The 16,700-nt window shown below is 50.9% G+C and overlaps 1 protein-coding gene across 11 annotated transcripts in view; it reads left to right on the top strand.

Moving 5' to 3' along the window:
• Window positions 1–16,700, top strand: part of ZNF280D (zinc finger protein 280D) — an 896,727-nt gene that overhangs the window by 140,058 nt on the left and 739,969 nt on the right. The window lies entirely within an intron of this gene.

The raw sequence follows: 16,700 nt of genomic DNA on the forward strand, positions 1-16,700 counted from the left end.
GCCGCACCGCATACCACACTTGAGCTGCCACGCTCACACCAAGCTGTCTCCAGTCGCACGCTAACAACGGTAAGAGCAGAATTGCTCAATAAATGCCATAATAAAAACAGTTATACTAAAGTTTCTGAAACCTTCTTCAAATTCTTTCACTCTCGCTATTATTTTTTTAACATACATTTACAAGTTAAAACTATATCAATAAAATTATTTTTTTAAATTAAACACACACCAGACAACAACTCAATTTTTTAATCTGTAAATTGAACCACTTTGCAGCAAACCAAACTCCATACACACATACCTTGAAAGATTTAACAAATAAATAACCAAAGAATACTTTTCTGCTCAAGTTGCAGCAAACAAAAGAGGAATATGATGGCAGACGACAGTATCTTATCCTTAGAGTTCTTTTCTATTGTTTGGTTGTGAGGTTCTATTCTAAAGTTCTTTGAACTGAAGTAGTAAAAAAAACAACAATATGCATAATGGTAGCCTCCTGTCTTGCCATAAAATCTTGTGGGCTGCCACCAGGCAAGAGCAGGTTTCTGTTACCCCCGGGTGGGTGCACATAAGACTTCCCTCCATGCACTCTCGTGGACAGGGAAACTACGGTGTCCTGGAAGTTGTGGTCTCCAGGACATAGTAATGGAGCTGGCCCTGCAGATGATGTCCCCAGCGTCATAATATGGCTCGGGCACACCCCTTCATTTACATATCGGCCCACCGGTGATGAGTCCCCTGGGCCTCATGGAGGTTCGAGGAGAGGGCTGCATGTGCACCACAAATTGGAATATATATATATATATATATATTAAAACATTGGGGAGGAAGAAAGGGTGAGTTTCTAGGGTATTCCTGTCCCCTATATGTTTTTTTTCCAGACTCCTATAACGGCTGCCGCTCCTCGCAGTTGATCTGGTTGCAGCCACTCTGATCTAGTCTTGGGAGCTTTCAGCTCCACAGATCACTGAGGTGTGACACATACATACTTTGAGTCTTAAGTTCTCAAAGGATTTACGTCAAATAGCAAAGCATACTCTCTGGGCCAAGATCTATTTTTGTGCCGTATACGATTTTTTTGCAGCATCGCTGTACAAATTTCCTAAGCAAATAGGGAAAATAATTTTTGGGACCCCTTCTCCTTTTCTCTGCCCCTGCTTGGCGGATCACCCCAAAACGTTTCGGGAATGAGCTGAGATGGATGAGACTTTTTTCTGGAAAGTTTCATGAAGATTAATCAAACAGCGTGTAGGAAACTGGCTCTATATATACTACACCAAAATGAGGTATAGTGTGTATAGAGTCCAGGTACCCCTGTTTGTGGTAGAGTGGTCGAGCAGTAAGGCAGTATCAGAGGACCGTGTTAATCCTTTGATGTACACACTCAGTCAGCAAATGAAGTCACACACTCAAGAACTGAACTCTAGGCCAATTGTTTTTGTATAAAAAAATATACAGTTTTATTTTTAGAACCAAGCAAGCCTGGCACAGGTAAGCAATAAATACTTTTCAGTAATAAGTTGCTGAATATAGAACAGTGTGAAAATGCAATATAAATTGTACTTTGTTTGACTTACAGGGGGTGCAGCAGGTTGCAACACTTGGTAAATACAGTACATTAAAATGAATAGGCTTTTTCAGTGATTTACAGAAGTTTTTTTTGTGTTCCTTTTCTAACACAGTGCTGGATACCTAGATTCAGCACCAGGACATTTTCTGTAAATAGGTAAGTAAATACGTTTTGGTTATTTGTGCGATTTTTAAAGATTATTTTTAGATTTCTAAACTCTACACTTACAATCTTTTTGAAGTAAATTGTCAATGTTATCCTATGGAGGAAAAACAGGTTAACGGTTCACAGGAAGTAATCGACTGTGGGAGTTAAGGTTCTGGGGTTAGACTCCGGGGTCCCCCAGGGTCAGTCATGCACTGTTGTTGCACCCTCAGCGGCACTAGGACGGCCGGGTGCAGAGTGTTGAGGCCCAATGTTATCCAATGGGGGATAGGGGGCCTCTGGTTTGTGGCTGCAGGCAAGCAGGCCACTGGGTTGTGGGAGCAAAGCTCTTGGGGTTTAGTTCAGGGCAAATGGGGAAACAAAGTAGCACGAAAGGTGCACCCTAAGCGGCACTGGGGTGGCTGGGTGCAGGGTGCTGTTTTGAGGTAGAGTGCCCTGTTTTAAATGGAGAAGCTCCGGTTTGCAAAAGCACTGCAGGCATGGAGACAAAGGACTTCTGGGTGCACGCACTATTTTGAGAGGCAAGTTGGGAATGTCAAGGTCCCCTCCCAAGGCTTACCTTCTGCTTGATGGGGTGTTCCTGCAGAGGCGACAAGAACCTCCACCCCGTTTCCCGCCGTGCCCTAGTCGGAGTTGAGCACCGCCTAGGACAAGGGGGTACCCGGGGTAGAAGCCAGAGAGGCGCGAGTCCGGATGACGCTGGACCCCAAGCTGGTGCGATGTTGTGAGACCCTCCTCAGATATCCGGCTTCCAGTTCGCAGGTCCGGGACTACAGTGGCCGCAATAATGTCTTGTAGCTCACTGATGGTTGACGACCCAAAAACAAGGAAACAAAACCAGCGCTCCAGCGCAAATAATAAAGGTCCCTGGTGTACCAGTCCGGTACTCTCCTGTTTCAGGGAAGGTGTGTGGCCAAAATCATGGAAACAAAACCAGCGCTCCTGCGCAAAATATAAATGCGATGTAAGTATCCCGCTCCACTGCACACTCCCCGGTCTGCAGTGGGATGACTGACATACAATGTTTGAGACGGCAGAGTCAAGCGTCCACCTACCTTCGGTGCGCCCTCTGCTAATGCTGAACCTGTCCCTCTCGAAGTCCGCAGCAGCGTCCTTCTTCGGTGGTTGTTCGGGAGCTCGGGAACGGCGTCTTCTCCTTCCGCGGCTGAGGCGAGAATTCAAAGCGCTAAGCAGCCGGAGTTCCCGGCTGTTATGCGCGATCAACCGGAAGTGAGGATTTGGGCCTTCCGTTGTTGTCCCGCAACACTAGACCGCTAACCTCCCCTCCTCGGAAGCGGGCGGATCGCGGAATCATGACAGCACCCACCACGAAACAGAACCCCCACCCGGCAGCCGGAGGATCACACCGAGGTGGCAGGCCGAGGACAGCCAGGATGACCCAAGTGGAAGGCCCGAACCAACCGGGAGGCGTGGCGGACATGCGACAACGGCTCCCACGACCGCTCCTCAGGACCATAACCCCTCCAGTCCACCAGGTAGAAGAGCCGGCCCCGGGTCCTCCGGGAATCCAGAATGGCCCGAACCTCGTACTCGATGTGGTCACCACGAAGAACAGGAGGGGGAGGAGCGGAGGCAACACAATCAGGATGAGCAGCTCGCAGGAGGGAAACGTGGAAAACAGGATGGCATTTCATGTGAGGAGGCAGAGCCAACTTAATGGCCACACGGTTGATCACCTTAGCAATGACGTATGGACCCACGAACCGGGGCAACAGTTTCTTGGGACCGTGTGCATTGATGTGCTGGAGTGACACCCACACCCTGTCACCCACCTTGAACTGCGGCTCGACCCGTCTACGTCTGTCCGCGAACAGCTTGTATGATTCCTTAGCCTTGGCTAGTTCAAACCTGGCCTGCTGCCAGAGATCACGAAGGAACCCATGGTACGCTTGCACTGTGGGCAGAGGACTGGCAACAGGACCCTCCAAAGGGGTCGTTCGGGGATGTCGTCCATGGAGACAAAAGAACGGGGACATGCCGATAGCGGAATGTCTGCTGTTATTATAGGCGTATTCCACCAGCCAAAGGACTTCCGACCATTCGTTCTCGACGGACAGGAGGAGACATCGGAGGTACTGCTCCAAGGTCTGGTTGGTTCTCTCGGCCTGTCCATCGGTTTGAGGGTGGTATGCCGTGGATAAGCGCACCTCCATGCGCAGGATGCGACAAACCTCGTTCCAGAACTTGGACACGAACTGGGAGCCCCTGTCCGTGATGACTACTGATGGAATGCCATGTAAGCGTATCACGTTACGCAGAACGATCCCTGCCAAGGCGACCGTCGAGGGTAGCTTTTCCAATGGGACGAAATGGGCCATCTTGGAGAGATGGTCCACAATGGTGAGGATGGTGGTACAACCTGTCTTAGTTCTGGGTAAGTCTACCACGAAGTCCATGGATATGGTATGCCACGGGTACGGAGGCACAGGGATAGGATGCAACAGCCCCACCGTGGGTTGAGACGACCCTTTTCCCTGAGCGCAGACGGCACACCGCGCGATGTAGGCATGTACATCCGTGTCTAGGGTAGGCCACCAGAAGTGTCTTGACAACAAGTCCTTCGTCTTCTGACGACCAGGGTGACTGGACAGAGGGTGATCATGGCACATGTACAGGGCCTGTTGCTGAAGGTGAGGTAGAGGCAAGTAGTACCGGTCTCCCTGGTATATGTACCCATCCTTAGCGGTAAGCCCTTTAAGTTCCCCCATCCACAACGAGGCGGCCTTTTGTTGTAGGTCGTCCTGCAGTCGGGTCAAGAAGCCAGAAGACAGAACGGTTCCCAGAAAACAGCGGTTCGGGATGATCGGCGCCGGTACGTCAGCAGGCGAGGTCTCCTCGTTTCCCGTGAGTCGTGACAGGGCGTCAGCCTTGGCATTGTTCTTGCCAGGTCGGTACTGGATGTGAAAGTCATATTCGTTAAAGAATAAGGTCCACCGCAGCTGCCGAGCGGTCAGGGCCCTGGCTGAACGAAGGAACTGGAGGTTCCTATGGTCCGTATATATGGTTACGGTATATCTTGCGTCCTTGAGGTGGTGGCGCCATTCCTCGAAGGCGGCCTTTATGGCCAGCAATTCCCGGTCGGAAACCGTGTAGTTCTGCTCTGCCGGCTGTAGTCTTCTCGAGTAGAATGCTACCGGGTGCAGCAAGCCCGTGTTGGCATCCCTTTGGGACAGTACCCCACCCAGGGCGTCTTGGGAGGCGTCGGCCTCTACAATAAAAGGCCGTTCCGGGTTCGGGTGTGGCAAGATGGGGGCCGTAGTGAACCGAGTCTTCAGGGCTCGGAAGGCACGTTCGGCGTCGTGGTCCCACTCAAAGCATACCCCTTTTCGCAGAAGACGAGTGATGGGAGTGACGATCCGAGAAAACCCCTCGATGAAGCGACGGTAGTAATTTGCAAACCCCAGAAATCGTTGTACCTGCTTTACAGACCAGGGGGAAGGCCACTGTAGTATAGCTGCCGTCTTCTTGGTATCCATGGTAACCCCCTCAGGGGTGATGACGTGACCCAGGAATTCAACGGCGGTGGTGTGAAAGACGCTCTTTTCCAACTTGACGTACAACCCGTGGTGTAGCAGTTGCTGTAAAATGGAGCGCACGTGTTGAATGTGTTCCTCGCGTGTTTTGGAGAATATCAATATGTCGTCGATATAGACGACACAGAACCGGTCGATGAAGTTCCTCAATACTTCATCAATAAAATACTGGAAAGCCGCCGGGGCGTTGCAGAGTCCGAAAGGCATGACCTGGTGTTCGTATAGTCCGTATCTGGTCCGAAACGCGGTCTTCCACTCGTCTCCCTTTCGGACTCTGACAAGATGGTAGGCCCCCCGAAGATCCAGCTTGGTGTATATGTTGGCGGTTTTTACTTGATCCAGTAAGTTCGTGATCAGTGGCAACGGGTATCTGTTTTTTACCGTGATGGCATTCATCGCTCTAAAGTCGATACACGTTCGTAAATCTCCTTCCTTCTTTGCCACGAAAAAGAGGGGAGATGATACCGGTGATCTGGAGTGGCGGATGAACCCATTACGTAAATACTCGTCCAGATACATACGAAGGTGTTTGTTTTCCTTTTCGGTGAGCGAGTATATGCGGCTACAGGGCAGCTTCGAGCCCGGAATCAGGTCTATTCTGCAGTCGAAGCTGCGATGTGGAGGTAAGGTATTCGCCCCTTGTTTGTTGAACACCTCGGCTAGGTCCAGGTACGCCTCAGGTACCGTCCCGTGTACGGTTAAGACAGTGTTGGTAAGGGGCAACACGTGCGCCTGTATACCAGAGGGGCCTGGGGTACACGGTCGGGGGTAACAGAGACGTACAACCTTCTGAATCCAAGTACATCACCCTGGTCGCCCAGTCAATACGTGGATTATGAGCCGCCAACCATGGAAGTCCCAGTATCAGGTGGAACTGCGGTGCGTCAATGGCATCAAAGGTGATGGATTCCGTATGGCTATTCTGGAACGTCATCTCGAGGAGTTCGGTTGAAAAACGGATGAGCCCTGACGTAAGATCTGTCCCATCCACAGCCTTCACGGCCTCCGGCGTCTTCTTTGGTACCACTGCCATTCCTAGGCTAGCCATATAGTGGTTGTCGATAAAATTGCCTGTGGCTCCGCAATTGATAAGGGCTGTCACCTGCCATACCAGTCCCGTCTGTGTCTGCAGTGTAACTTCTACCCCGAAGTGATGGCAACCGACGCCGTTTCCCGGGGTTGGTATCCTGATGGATGACGAACCCAGTAGCCGGACCCCACCGTTTACTGGGTTTCTTCGTTTCCCGACCAGTCTCCCCTGGAAATAGGAAGCGCAAAGGGTCTCTTCGGCCTCGGTTTTGTGGGTTTAACAGGGCACTCCTTCACGAAGTGGCCGCTTTTGCCACAATACAGACACTGGTTCTGTCGCCGTCTCTTCTCTCGTTCCTCCTTGGTCAGTGCTCCCCGAATCCCTCCGATCTGCATAGGTTCGGGTGAGTCAGGGTTGGGGACCGCAATGTCGGGGTTCTTCTCCCTCTGTGGCACCACTCGGGGATCCCCGCCTCTGTGTCGATCGGTCTTCCGTTCCTGTAACCGGAAGTTCAGTTTAACAACCAGATCGATAAACGGCCCGATGTCGTCTGGTGGGTCCGGGATCTGGGATAGAAGATCTTTCATGTCGTCCCGTAATCCCCTATAGAAGACCGACACCTTCTTGGACTCAGGCCACCGGGCTTCGATAATCAGTCTGTTGAAAGTGGTGATGTAATGTAACAAGTCCGTGGTTACCTGTTTCAATCCGAGCAGCTCGTTATCCGCGGCCTGTACAAAGGTGTGACGGGCGAACATCCTTCGCATCGTATCCTTGAGGCTGGTAAGTGGTACAAAACCGGGTCGTCATTCTCCACCAATGGTATGGACCACAGGGAGGCATCCCCTCCCAGATAGGAGAGGATAAAGGCGATTTTAGAGGCATCGTCTGGGAAGGCGGTAGAACGGGCCATGAAATGCAGCTGGCACTGGTGCATGAAAACGCTGTACTTCGTGCTGTCACCAGAAAAGCGCTCTGGGGGGGCCAGCTGAACGGTATGCGGGGCTATCACCTGGATGGAGGTGTCTTGCATGGGAGTCGATGGAGAACCACCGGGTTGCAAGGTGGTGTTGCAGGGATTCTGCTTATACACAGAACTATGCGTAGAACCCCAGGACCTCAGTGAGTTGTGGTGTACCAGAAACTCACCTCAGAACCCAGAACCCAGTATCCGGCTAGCATAAGTGTCCCATTCGTTATCCGAGATTCGGCTCAGAGATCCCAATGAAAAGACAACCCAGAACAAGCGACTCAGTATACTCTCAGTAATGGTGGGAATCGGAAATACCTGTTCGTATATTATTCTCACATCAGTCCACAACAAGAATCAACAGAGACACGGTGAAAATAAAGAGTTTATTTTTATAGACCACGTGTCCTAAGATGCAGTACTTTGGCTAATACAAGCAGACAAATGATTAAAATCAAAACCATCAGCATAGTTACAATTCCATAGAATATAAAAGGGGTGATCATGTTATAATGACAGTGGATACTACCACCTTCCCTTTACCAAGAAGCTAATATTATTATTAGACTAACAGAAGGTCTCTTAGGCTTGAATAGGGGACCCCATACCTCAAAGATCAGCTTAGTGAAATCACATCACAGGAGCCTTCTCGCAGGAAGGCTCGTCTTCGGTCTGAATAATAAACATGATGTCTGTGATCTTAAAAGCACCAACTTTCAGGTATTTGCAGCTGCTCGTGTGTTATGACTAAATAGTGGGTCGATCAACCTAGAGTGGAAAACATGCATTGTCTAACAACTCAGACTGTTTGTCACATCGTGTGCAGACCAAGGTCGCTGCGCAGAGCTCAGGATGGTAACAGATTGCTCTCGTGTGAGGCAAAACTCGAGTCAGCAGTTTGTTTAAGCAATAACATGTGAACGCAGTGTCGTGTGCAAAAGCAGCAAGATGGCTTTCTAACTTCGAACGTGGTTATGCTAACTTAACAATGTATGTACGTATTAAGGGAGTCCTTACTACAGTGGCGGGTCTCAACAGGCCTTCTCGCAGTACTCTAGATGTGGGGAACTGTCCCCAAGGCCCTGTTCCGGTATCTGCAACCTGTGTCTGCAACGCGGTTATGTCCTGGCGCAGGCTGCGGTTTTCCGCTTGCATAGTGGCCAAGATGGTCGCAATGTCTTGTAGCGTAATCTCAGGGTCACCCATGTCGCCCGGGCAGGAGGAAGTACTTGGGCTTTGAATTCTGTCAAGGTCCCCTTGCAAGGCTTACCTTCTGCTTGATGGGGTGTTCCTGCAGAGGCAACAAGAACCTCCACCCCGTTTCCCGCCGTGCCCTAGTCGGGGTTGAGCACCGCTTAGGACAAGGGGGTACCCGGGGTAGAAGCCAGAGAGGCGCGAGTCCGGATGACGCTGGACTTCAAGCTGGTGCGATGTTGTGAGACCCTCCTCAGATATCCGGCTTCCAGTTCGCAGGTCCGGGACTACAGTGGCCGCAATAATGTCTTGTAGCTCACTGATGGTTGACGACCCAAAAACAAGGAAACAAAACCAGCGCTCCAGCGCAAATAATAAAGGTCCCTGGTGTACCAGTCCGGTACTGTCCTGTTTCAGGGAAGGTGTGTGGCCAAAATCATGGAAACAAAACCAGCGCTCCTGCGCAAAATATAAATGCGATGTAAGTATCCCGCTCCACTGCACACTCCCCGGTCTGCAGTGGGATGACTGACATACAATGTTTGAGACGGCAGAGTCAAGCGTCCACCTACCTTCGGTGCGCCCTCTGCTAATGCTGAACCTGTCCCTCTCGAAGTCCGCAGCAGTGTCCTTCTTCGGTGGTTGTTCGGGAGCTCGGGAACGGCGTCTTCTCCTTCTGCGGCTGAGGCGAGAATTCAAAGCGCTAAGCAGCCGGAGTTCCCGGCTGTTATGCGCGGTCAACCGGAAGTGAGGATTTCGGCCTTCCGTTGTGGTCCCGCAACACTAGACCGCTAACCTCCCCTCCTCGGAAGCGGGCGGATCGCAGAATCATGACAGGGAAGTTAAGGGTTGGTTAGGCATCTTTGGTTTGGGCACACAAGGCAGAGGGGCGTCGGGTGCAGGGGTGCCTTTGAGGTCGGATCGTCTTACCAGTTACGGGTTGCAGTTAGGGGGGCCTCCTGGATTTAGGCTGCAGGCGTCGGCTTGAGGCAGGTCAGGGGTCGCCGGATCTCTGGTCAGGTTTGCCGGGATGACCTCCTCGTGGTGCTTTACCACTGGAGCTTGGGCCGGGTTCGGCGGATGCAGAGTGGGCTGGATTTGTGGTCTCCGGCTGCTGCCAGAGGTTGCCGTTGAACAAATCTGGTGTTCACGGGAGAAGCAGTCTTTGGAAGTGAAGGCACGCAGGTCCTTGGGTTTTTGAAATTTGCTGGCTGCAGGACACCGGGATTTTGCAAGAGCAGGTTCGAGGGGAGACAGGCCGGTAGGGCTAGGGTGAAGTCAGTTGGCGTCTTCCGCTTGTTAGCTGGCTGCACGGCTGTTCGGTCCTTCTTCTTTTCTTCTTGTTGTCAGGCTGGATCTTCGGAAGCAAGGTTCAGGGTGACCCTAAATACTAGATTTAGGGGCGTTACAGGTAGGTAAAGGGCAGGGACCAATGGGTCCTTTTCCTGGGCTGGGTACACCCCTTATCGTGCCACCCTCCAGTGGGAGAAGGGCAGGAGCATGTCCCAGCTTGGCTAGGTCCCCCCATCCTCAAGATGGCGGGGACTCAGAGTTGTGGGCACACACCTTTCCCTCACTTGGTTTTCCCGTCGGTTCTCCCACCCAAAGTGGGGGGTAGAACCAGTGGGGACCAGTTGCTGAAAGCAGCAAATGGTCTGGGGAGGCTCACAAAGGCAGCCTACCTTTGAAGCTTCCCCTTCGTGAACCCTGCCCATCCCGGGGGGGGGGGGGGGGGAGGCTTGGCACCTCGTCCCAGGATGTGCATTGTTTCAGGCCCCCGAGAGCAGCAGGCTCTCGACCCAGGGGTCCAGAAACATGTCTGTTGGTGGCAGCCTAAGCAGCCACTCAATCAGGTCACTAGAAGTTGGTCGAGTTTCAGAAGGCATCTCTAAGATGCCCTCTGTTGTGCATTTTACATTAAATCCCACATTGGCATCAGGGTGGGTTTAATGTGCTGAGAAGTTTGATACCAAACTTCCCAATCTTTAGTGTAGCCACTATGGTGTTGTGAAGTTCGTAATGACAAACTACCAACACCATATACTCTTAATGGTAGCACTGCACTTACAATGTCTAAGAATGGACTTAACACACTGTAGGGGTACAGGGCTCATGCACCTGTACCCTCACCACTGGCATAGGGCACCTAGCTAGAGGGGTGACTGATGTATGCCAGGGCAGTGGTTTGTGGGCGGTTATGCACCAAGACATGCAGCCTGCAAAGGCAGTGTGTGAGTGTCAGGGTACAGGACCTCTAAGGGTGACACAATAAGTGCTGCAGCCCTTAGAGGCCTTCTCTGGTCACAGTGCCCTGGGTACCTGTGGTATCATTTACCAGGGGCTGACATGTGGCCAGAGATGCCAATTGGGTTTAGGCCTCAATGCACTTTTAGGGAAGGAACATAGGCCTGGGTACCGGATTAGCAGGAGCCCAGGGCACACTCAGTCAAAGAACATCAGCAATTCTGCAAAAAGTGGGGGCATACCATGCAAGGAAGAGGGCACTTTCTCACATACCGCCAAAGTTATAAGCAAATCAAAATGTGCTTTCCCTAAATCCCATCTAATTGTAACCCAGTGGTGACAGCCACTGGTTAATTAATATAATTTATATATATATATCTCGGCCTCCACGCCCCCAGTGGTGTTGGCGTACTATCATCTGTGGCTTCCAAAATGCCGGTGGCGTCAGAGTTCAGTTCTACGATGATTGCTGCCAAACATTTAAATCCGCACGCTCTTTATAAGTTGTTATATTTGCGTGTTTATTACCTTTGTCTTTCTATTCAGGCTTGAATGTGGGTGCACTATTGTTACAGCGGTGAACTCATAACTGTCCAAAATCAGACATTTTTAGGTTTCAGTCCTAACTCGTTTCCAGTTTGATCGACTGGATCCATGCAAATTGAAAACCTCAATACTACACATTTTTTGCAAGTGCTGAGCTTCTTGAACCTTAGAACTATTTGTTCACATTTTATATTGTTTAACCAATAGCCATGGTGTTGTATAGTGTTTTAATAACTCAAATGGGGTTTAATAGTCCACCTTCACCTCTCTGTACTCACAGTGAGAAATGAGACTATTTGTTTCATATTCTTATAGTTTGGTATAATGTTTAGCATTGTGCCATGTACTTAGCATTGAGCCATCCTGTTTGTGAAGTAAAAATACTTAAATTATGCCCACCGCCCCCTCAATTTTAGTTTGGGTAGAGCTCTGCATCATATGAGACTCACCGCTCACAATTAACAGCCAGATCAATGCCGTATCCTCGACCTGCTCTAACACCCTCCGCATGCTTCGAAAGACATTTAGATGGATCCCATCCGAATCCAGAAAAACTGTCTCACACTCTCTCATCAGCAGAATGGACTGCGGCAACGCTCTCGACACCATAATCAACAAGAAACTCCTTTGCAAAGTCCAGACTGTCCAAAGCGTCGCAGCCCTATTCTGATCTTCGACAACCCCCGTCTCAGTCACATCGCCCAACACCTCTGAGACCTCCGCTGGCTCCCAGTTGAAAGAAGAATAACCTTCAAACTTCTCACCTGCGCATACAAGGCCCTTCTCTACACCAGACCTATATACCTGAACAACCGCCTCTCCTTCCAGGTACCCAAAAGACTTCTACGATCAGTGGACCTCGCCCTGGCCTCCATCCCTCACCTCTACAAGACTAGAATAGGAGGCAAGTCCTTCTACCTCGCAGCCAAAGCCGGCAACGACCTCCGCCTCCAACTCTGGCAAGCCCCCACACTGCTCCAATTCAGAAAAGACCTCAAGACCCGGCTCTTCAGATGACTCCAAATCTCAACAGAGCAAATCCCACCCACTCCCCAGCGCCTTGAGACCCTTACGGGTAAGTAGTTGCGCTATACCATCACCTGATTGATTGACATATTCAAACAGTCTAGGGGTGTCTTTTGAGGTCTGATTTCACATTACCAGGCCACTGGTGGATGGGGGTGGGGTGGTGCAGAGGGGGAGTCTCCAGGCAGAGGCTGCAGACATCGATGAGTCCTGTAGGAGTCAACCCATGGTGGCCAATGGCTCCAGAGCATTGGGGGACCTGGCTGGGACCAGTGGGCCATCTGGATTTGGGCCGAAAGCGTCCCATGAAGTGGTGGTTCCAGACATCCGACTTCTTTGTTTCTTTGTTTAAGCAAATGGCAACAAAACCTAGTGAAAGAAATAGAGAGTATGCTTTTCAACGGGGCAATCAATAGTGGAAGTAGGAGACCAGGTAAGCTTCATGAGTATGTTATTTTTAGTAGAAAAGAAGGATAAAGGATGGAGACCAGTTATGAATTTAAGGGATCTAAACTATTGTATGATATACAGGCTTTTCAAGTTGGAGGGCATTCATCTGTTGAGAGATGTTTTACAGGATTCAGATTGGTTAGTAGAGTTGGGTCTGGAAGATGCATACTTTACGATTCCAATGTTGGAGAACAGTCGGAGATATCTTCAGTTCAGGTGGGAAGTACATGTCTTTCAGTTTGTTTGTCAACCATTCAAGTTGTCTTCAGCCCCTTGATGTTTTACGAAGGTGATGAGATCAGTTGTTGGTTTTTTGAGAGAAAGGGGAATTTGGATGATTGTGCGTTCAGATGATCTACTGATTATGAATCAGGACGTGATGGTTTTGAGGTCACAATTAGAGACTGTCTAAGATCGGTTACAATCTTAGAGTATTATGATTAATGTGGAGCCATCAATTGTAGAGCCTGCTCAAGCTTTAGACTTTTTAGGATTTGTAGTGAACACGGTCAAAGGTCGTTTACTGTTACCAGAAAATAGGCTAAAGAAGGGCAGAAAGTGGTATCTTTATTGAGTAAACTCATGGTGTGTTTGAGAGAGTGAGCAAGGGTAATTGGTCTTTTATCTTCCTCGATGCAAGCAGTATTTCCAAAGCCTTTGCATTACATAGCTTTGCAACGTTTTAAGACTTTGGGTCTGGTAGTTGGCTTATGGTATGGGGATTGTGTACCAGAAAAAACAAGGAGAGCGCTAGTTTGGTGGTTGGAAAGATGCTTTCACTCCAAATTGGAAGGAGAGGAGGGGGTATGCGTTTCCCCCGTTTGCAGTGATTCAGAGGTTGTTGATAAACAGGTTACTCAGATAGTGTTAGTGACCCCTGTTTTGGATTCAAGCATGGTTCCCTTCAGTACTGAAGATGGTGATGGAGAAGTCCCTTTTGATAAGGGCCTACAGTGGAATGTTAATTGGACAGGAAGGGATAGAACATCCTTTGGTGGAGGAAGGTTCGCTCAATCTTTTAGCTTGGAAAATATCATGGGATCCGAAAGCTTCTCAGGCCTTTCGGTAACAGCTTCAGCATTACTCAGTGAGTCATGGGCACCTGGGACTTGAAAGAGATATAGGGGTGTATGTTCAGTTTGGTTACGTTGGTGCGTGGAAAGGGATTTGGATCCCGTGGAGGCTGATGAGTTGATGGCATCACATTTTTTAGATGAACAGTTTGAAAAAGGATTGTCATACAGAACTATAAATTATTACAGATTGGCCGTTTCAGCTGGGTAGCCCTTTAATCCAGGGTGTATCGATTAGTAGGAGTTCAGTGGTTTGTAGAGTAATGAAGGACATAAGGTTGAAAATACCTCCTAAAGCAAAGTATAGTTCAGTTTGGGATGTTAATTTGGTTTTAAAGTTGTTAGAAGGTTTGCCTGCTAATAAGTATTTGGGTTTGAGAGAATTGTTGTGGAAATGGTTTACTTTGTTGTGCTTGGTTTCGATAAAGGGAGTGTTGGATGTAAAGGCATTGAATATTAGTTCTAGGTTTTATCAACCTCAGGGAGTGATGTTTGAAATTTGGAGAAGAACTAAGACTATGTCAGGGTCAGTCTTTTATCCTTTGTTGGGAGCGACCCTTGACCTTGCTGGTAGGTCGCTCCCCCACCACACAGCTCCGCCTGTGTGTCGCGCAGCTGGCGCTGCTGTAGAAGTTGAGGCCCTCCTCCCCCCGCAGGCTACCACCTACGCCTCATTCCTGGCGGCCAGTGGTAGGCCTTAGGTTTGTATCTCTGTCGCTGTCTCTCTTCCCTGTACTGCCTGCATTCTTATCTGTGCCCGTTTTGCTTGCCTTCTGTTTACCCCTCGCTGCCCCTGATTGTGCCCGGTTGCCTTCAGGTGCCCTCGCCGCTCCCGTTCTCGCCCCTGTGTCCCTGCCGGCCCCGCCCCTTCACTGCCCATTCGCTGCCCCTGTCGCCTGCCTGCTCCTCCCTCCCACATACCCATATATGGCAGCTGCCAAGAAAGACCTCAACCACCTCCGATGCATCCTACAGAACACCCGCTCCGCACGCAAACACGCCGTCGAGCTCTGGGACCTGCTCGACACATCATCCCCGGACGTCACCTTCCTGACAGAGACCTGGATGAACGACTCCTCCACACCCAACATCGCCATAGCCATCACAGACTGCTACAAGATCCCCCGCAGAGACCGCACCAACTGAGTCTGAGGAGGAATCGTCATCGTCCACAAGAACAGCATCAGGGTCTCGACCAGGACCGACGATACCCTCAGCACCGCCAAACACATGCATTTCCAGGTCCACACAGACCCCAACTCCACCCTCAGAGGCACCTTCGTCTACAGACTCCCCCAGACCCCGGCCCCAGTTCAGCGACTCCATCGCTGACTTTATCAGCACGCACGCCCTGACCTCCACCGACTACATCCTCCTCGGAGACCTGAACTTTCACCTGGAGAACGACGACAGCAACTCGACAACCCTGATCGATAACCTCGCCAACCTCAGACTGAGGCAACTCGTCACAACGCCTAACCACTTGACCCCATCTTCTCCACAAGCCCCCACGTCGCCTTCAGCCACATCACCGAACTCCTCTGGACCGACCACCGCGGCATCCACTTTACCTTCCAGAAACCCACCGCACCCAACAGATCCCTTGCCGCTGCTGGAGAAAAATCACCGAAGACGAACTACACGCAAACCTCGCTCTCAGCCCACCCACCGATCCCTCCGCTGCCCACAGCTTCAGATGCTGGATCGACGACTGCGCCAACACCCTTGCCCCGCTGAAGAACTCCCCCGCCCCCCCACAGAGACCAGCAAGAGGGCCAGCTGGTTCACCCAGAATTCCTAGCCATCAAGCGAGCCTGCCGGAAACTAGAGAAGAAATGGCACAGCGAACAAACTCCGGACAGCCATGCAGCCCACAAGGACACCACCTGCAAGCACCTTCACCTCATCAGGACTGCCAAGAGGACCTCCTTCAAAGACTGCCTCGACAACAACGCACACAATAGCAAGGAGCTCTTCAGCATCGTAAAGGAACTCTCCAACCCCAGCTCCAACCCCAACGACATCCCGCCGTCGCAAGCCCTGTGAGACTCCCTTGCCACTTTCTTCTACCGCAAGATAGCAGACATCCACAAACGCTTCAACACCCAGACAGCCCCAACAGACAGCAACACAACGGAATCTCCGCACACCATCGACCACGACCCCCTGCTAGCCTGGACTAGCGTGAGCATCGATGACACCAAGACCATGAGCACAATCCACACTGGCTCCCTGTCAGACCCATTCCCGTACCACATCTTCAACAAAGCCAGCAGCTCCATCGCACCCCACCAGCACAACGTCATCAATCTCTCCCTCGAGTCCGAGACCTTCCCAGAGAGCTGGAAACACGCTGAGATCAACGCCCTACTCAAAAAACCCAAGGCAGACCCTAGAGACCTCAAGAACTTCCGGCCCGTCTCGCTGCTCCCGGCCAAGGTCATCGAGAAGATCGTTAACAGACAGCTAACCCGATACCGCGAAGAAAACAGAATCCTGGACCCCTCCCAGTCAGGGTTCCTCAGCAGCCACAGCACCGAGACCGCCCTCATCGCCGCCACCGCGAACATCAGGACACTGCTGGACAACGATGAGACCGCGGCCTTTATCCTCCTGGACCGCCTTCGACACCATCTGCCACCACACATTACGCGCACGCCTCCACGCCGTAGGGATCCGAGACAAAGCCCTGAAATGGACCACCTCCTTCCTCTCCGGCAGAACCCAGAGCGTCCGCCTCCCCCCATTCCGATCCGAAGCCTCCGCGGTCACCTGCGGCGTACCCCAGGGTTCCTCCCTCAGCCCGACACTGTTCAACATTTACATGGCCCCGCTCGCACACATCGCCCAACAGCACGACCTCAACATAATCTCCTAC

This window comes from Triturus cristatus, chromosome 3_1 (genome assembly GCF_964204655.1).
Source record: "Triturus cristatus chromosome 3_1, aTriCri1.1, whole genome shotgun sequence".
Classification (NCBI taxonomy): Eukaryota; Metazoa; Chordata; class Amphibia; order Caudata; family Salamandridae; genus Triturus; species Triturus cristatus.